This window comes from Schistocerca gregaria, chromosome 7 (assembly GCF_023897955.1).
Source record: "Schistocerca gregaria isolate iqSchGreg1 chromosome 7, iqSchGreg1.2, whole genome shotgun sequence".
Taxonomy (NCBI): Eukaryota; Metazoa; Arthropoda; class Insecta; order Orthoptera; family Acrididae; genus Schistocerca; species Schistocerca gregaria.
In genome coordinates this window covers 53,572,439-53,578,574 of record NC_064926.1, presented here as the reverse complement: position 1 = coordinate 53,578,574, position 6,136 = coordinate 53,572,439, and positions in this window count along the sequence as shown.

Genomic DNA, 6,136 nt, shown 5'->3' with positions numbered 1-6,136 from the left:
TGAAGTAGTTTGCAGTAGCAATAACTGCAATTTATGTGAAAACTAGCCAATGTACAGTGTCGATGTGCAAATTCCTTCCTTAGCTCTGTGAGCATTCTGTCACACACGCGAAATTTCGTACATGCAGGGACAGGAGAGTGCCAAGATGCTTTACGGCAACCATCTGACACAGCATCATCAGCAACACTCATAAGAACACACACATACTCACACACATACATGTCTGCACAAAACAGTGCAGAGATGTGTTATCACTACTTCGCATTATATATCGAACGTATGTAAAGGTATTATCAGTAATGGTATAGCTTACAGTATTTCCACATATGAAAGACATATATTTTTTATGAAACATCAGGAACACACACACACACACACACACACACACACACACATATTACTTTACCTCAAAAAAGCGAAACACATCTAGTGTAAAAAAAAATCATTTTTTGTAGTTGCAACTACGTAACTAACTCTCAAGAACTGTAAAGTAACTACCGACAGTATTCGCACACAAATAAACAAATTAAAAGCATTCGAAAGCGCTGTGTTAATAGCTGTGACAGGATTTTAACTGCTAGTGGCTCACCATGTGCATCAGAAGGACGAGAGAAAATGAATGTCAGGGAGGTGCAGAGATCAACTTTCTGTGGGATATATGTAATACACTTCACAAAACGGACATCGTCAACGTTCAAAAAATGTTCAAAACTAACCATTAACATTCACCATGGACGCCGAATGAAAAACGCCGCGCCACGGTGATCACAAAGCTCCGCACCTTCAAGATCGAAGGCGACATCATTGGGAAATACAAACAGTGTAGGACGTTCAGCTAGGTATTCACTCTTAAGGAATGCATGTGGAATCATACTGGCGTAATGCCGTTGATTAAGACTGATACAATGTGATGGCATACTAGCGAATGTCAAACCATCTGTCGTGTAACTTGTCGTGAAACTGGCTATCCTTCAAGGCGTAACAGCAGATAGTGCGATAATATCTTTTATAAGCACGGAAAAATCAATCCTCCAGATTCTGAATTTATTCAGTGGTTCCAGGTGATATGAAATGCAGGATCATACGCATTTCAGGAGGGCTAATTTGTTATGAAATTGTATTATTTTTATACGAGGAACAGTAATGAAGGAAAGTAAGCTATTTTGACCAGCTATAGATCAAAAGCAGCGCCCGTACAATAGCTGTAGTTCTCTTACTCATTTTTTTTTTACTTGCTGTGACGTAAATATTCTCTACTGTCCTTGAAAGTTCACGCAACAAGGAAGAATCGTAGAGGCTGAGCACTACCAACTTCTAGCACCGCAATAAATAACTTTGGAGGCAATTTACCATTCAGAATAACAGTTGGCATAACTATATACGAATGCGATAAAGCATTGACTTTAATGGATGCTGACACAACTCTCTTGGTACCTCCAGTTTCCAAGGTTTCTTTCATACGCATTTCCTCTTCAAATCCCGATTGTGTGGAGTTGAAAATATATTCCTCACTGAACGATGGGATTAGTTCGTTTATTTCATTTACAAATTTCGGATTGATTGCATAGTTAGCTGTGCACAGTCATGTTGATGCCTTGTTTGAAATTTTGTATTCTTACGTATTCCAATTCCGTAGCTTTGTTTGAAGTTTTGCAACCATCCACCGATTTATTCAAAATGACTGTAATCTATGTCTCGCTTAATTTGATGTGCATAAAGGGTTAGTATCATGCACATCCCGTAAATTTTGTTTGCTCACTTATGATGCACAGAGAGACACATGATGTGACCTGTGTGTACGGCCATACGGAGGAACCTCTTTGGTTGATATGTGGTTACACGAATACGAGCAGCAGAGAATCCGACGATACCACTTTTAAAGTAAGATGTGGATTTAAAGTTAAAAACTGCTGGAACAGTGTTCTAGCAATAGTGGACACAGAAATGTCCTGAAGAAGATCCCAGCAGAGGGGTCGAAACGTCGACTATTCTGGAGTAAATACGACGCGCCCTAACAACCCAGAAGATTTTAACTTAAGTAACAACGACCACGAAAGCCTGCAGACTTATATAAGGTAAGGACTTTGTGTCCAAATTATTATTTTTTTCATTATCTGACCCTCAGTGCTTTTGAAGTGCATTTTTATGCAGGATTAACTTACACAGCCATATGACGGGAGTCTTGACTCCCGAAACGCTTTTCTGTTGGTTATGCTCCTAACATTAGCGGCTGCATGTTCAAGAAACTATTTTCACCTCTAACATATGTCGATCTGAATGACGTGAACTGCACAGACAAAACAGTCAATGAAACTTCCTGGCAGATTAAAACTGTGTGCCCGACCGAGACTCGAACTCGGGACCTTTGCCTTTCGCGGGCAAGTGCTCTACCATCTAAGCTACCGAAGCACGACTCAAGCCCGCTACTCATAGCTTTACTTCTGCCAGTATCCGTCTCCTACCTTCCAAACTTTACAGAAGCTCTCCTGCCTCAGCAAAGGTCCCGAGTTCGAGTCTCGGTCGGGCAAACAGTTTTAATCTGCCAGGAAGTTTCATATCAGCGCACACTCCGCTGCAGAGTGAAAATCATTCTGAAAACAGTCAATGACTACCTGCCCAAGAACTGCCATCAGGGCCACGTTTAAATGTATCTGAATAACATCAATTGCTTAAACTAAATAACGAGTAGCCCCAGAACCGCCATTTTGGCAATGTTCATATGTATCCAGATGAAATGGATTGTGTAAATGAAATAGCCAATCAAAATGTTCCCAAATAACACCTGTGTGTGATTGCTGATGCTCAGTCACAACCCAGTATTTTACCATTACTGGTTAAGATGCAACTGTTGATGAACGAAGTTCGATCAAACTACCACACTAAGGAAAACAAAATAAGTCTATGTTAGTATGAAACAGACATTGTCGCATATTTGCACAAGTGATCTGACTTATAAGTTAATCACCTCTTATTGATGAGCAAAACTGAATTTTCTGAATCACGCTTGTTCCAAAGTGCAATGGATTCTCACATTAAGTGTTACAACGTTATTTTTCTGAAACACTGCAAAATCCATGTGACACTAGTGATCTCAGTTAGCGACGCTTGGCGATGACAGTCTGAGTTATTTTGTAACAGTGGAAACTATATGAAATAACATACTGAAAAGTAGTTTTAACATTTTAAATTAACACACATACACACAGAAAAAAATTAGGGTTGTGTTTGTTTCACGTACATGCTTTCATGTACGTTTCAAAGTACACCAAACATAATACACTCCTGGAAATGGAAAAAAGAACACATTGACACCGGTGTGTCAGACCCACCATACTTGCTCCGGACAATGCGAGAGGGCTGTACAAGCAATGATCACACGCACGGCACAGCGGACACACCAGGAACCGCGGTGTTGGCCGTCGAATGGCGCTAGCTGCGCAGCATTTGTGCACCGCCGCCGTCAGTGTCAGCCACTTTGCCGTGGCATACGGAGCTCCATCGCAGTCTTTAACACTGGTAGCATGCCGCGACAGCGTGGACTTGAACCGTATGTGCAGTTGACGGACTTTGAGCGAGGGCGTATAGTGGGCATGCGGGAGGCCGGGTGGACGTACCGCCGAATTGCTCAACACGTGGGGCGTGAGGACTCCACAGTACATCGATGTCGTCGCCAGTGGTCGGCGGAAGGTGCACGTGCCCGTCGACCTGGGACCCGACCGCAGCGACGCACGGATGCACGCCAAGACCGTAGGATCCTACGCAGTGCCGTAGGGGACCGCACCGCCACTTCCCAGCAAATTAGGGACACTGTTGCTCCTGGGGTATCGGCGAGGACCATTCGCAACCGTCTCCATGAAGCTGGGCTACGGTCCCGCACACCGTTAGGCCGTCTTCCGCTCACGCCCCAACATCGTGCAGCCCGCCTCCAGTGGTGTCGCGACAGGCGTGAATGGAGGGACGAATGGAGACGTGTCGTCTTCAGCGATGAGAGTCGCTTCTGCCTTGGTGTGAATGATGGTCGTATGCGTGTTTGGCGCCGTGCAGGTGAGCGCCATAATCAGGACTGCATACGACCGAGGCACACAGGGCCAACACCTGGCATCGTGGTGTGGGGAGCGATCTCCTACACTGGCCGTACACCTCTGGTGATCGTCGAGGGGACACTGAATAGTGCACGGTACATCCAAACCGTCATCGAACCCATCGTTCTACCATTCCTAGACCGGCAAGGGAACTTGCTGTTCCAACAGGACAATGCACGTCCGCATGTATCCCGTGCCACCCAACGTGCTCTAGAAGGTGTAAGTCAACTGCCCTGGCCAGCAAGATCTCCGGATCTGTCCCCCATTGAGCATGTTTGGGACTGGATGAAGCGTCGTCTCACGCGGTCTGCACGTCCAGCACGAACGCTGGTCCAACTGAGGCGCCAGGTGGAAATGGCATAGCAAGCCGTTCCACAGGACTACATCCAGCATCTCTACGATCGTCTCCATGGGAGAATAGCAGCCTGCATTGTTGCGAAAGGTGGATATACACTGCACTAGTGCCGACATTGTGCATGCTCTGTTGCCTGTGTCTATGTGCCTGTGTTTCTGTCAGTGTGATCATGTGATGTATCTGACCCCAGGAATGTTTCCCCTTCCTGGGACAATGAATTCACGGTGTTCTTATTTCAATTTCCAGGAGTGTAGTAACTCATTCTAAGGTATTAACTTCGTATCAAAAAAGAAAAACACTTCCAGTGTTAAACCAAATTGTATTTAATTTTCCATGAGGCATCTGCGGACAACAAATGAAATTCGCTAAAGAAAGAAGCATGATGTGTGCCTTGCACAGATATAATTTCCACAGATGGTATAGAAATGACTTAGAGTGTGTACATAATAAAACATTTAATGTTTCGTCTCGTGGATATTAGTACATTACATAAAAAAGGGAAGGGGAGAAAACAAAGATTTTATACGTAGATTGATTTAAGAGCTGATGAGACACAATGTGAAGTCACAATTTTAATATCGTATTTCTAAACAAAACTAAATTTGACAAAGAGGAACAAGGAAATTGTTCTGATTATTTAGTACTAAGCCGAAATTCTGTGTCACATGTTAGTTGACTTTCGGTGTCAGCAGTTGGGTCATCTTTCTGCTGTTCTTGACGAAATGTGAAACTTCGCATTCCACGTGACATGAATGGTTTTCTGGTCAAAAGATGATTAGTAAAGGTAGAATCTTTTACATAACCTCCAGTTTCTATTGTGTTCATATAGTCTGACTGCTACTGTTCGGACTGACTGGTCACTCAGGTACAGCTGTGGCAATTAAATAATCTGAACATGAGAGTAGCTGGAGACTAAAGGAAATTTATGTGACAATTTAAAACTCACTAATATTTTTAATTGTATGATTCAAGTTACAAGTGATTAGGTTATGTAAATAACTTAATTACGAAAATTGTAACATTTATAACTGTATTGGAGCTCTTTTGGAAGAAATAATATCCAAATATATTTGCACCATATTTTGACTTCATATAAATAAACAGTGTGACTGATGGTTTCCATGTGCTTAGACGTCGATATAATAAAGAATCACAGTACCAGTAAGGAGACACACAAAAGAACTATTTTCCAGCATTAGCACATTAACAAAATCACTGTTATTTTGTCCGATTTTCCAGCAGCAGTAAAAGCAGAAGAAGGTGAAAGTGTGGCAAGAAAGTCAGAACATCAGATATCCGAACATAACATGAAACAATGTTTTAATTAATTGCACAATAAGAATAGATTCTCGAGACACATCGTGGCAAGCATAAAAGATACGTAACCGTGATGCGTTTTATTACTGAAATCAACATTTTTTAAACCTTCTTGAGTATATCGATGCCTATGAAACGACACGCAGTTGTCAAATACTGAAAGAAATCATTCGGAATTCGGTATGCAACCACATTTTCAGTAATTTTTGGCTGTGCTCAAACGGTTTTATTTTTGTTATATGTCAATATACAGAAATTATACATTACAGTACATGTGACCTAAAAGTTGTCACACTATGGTGAATTTATTACTGAATTTGTAGTAGCAGATTTATTTTCCTTTAACAACATACAGAGTGCACTCAAAAATGAAATGAAAAAT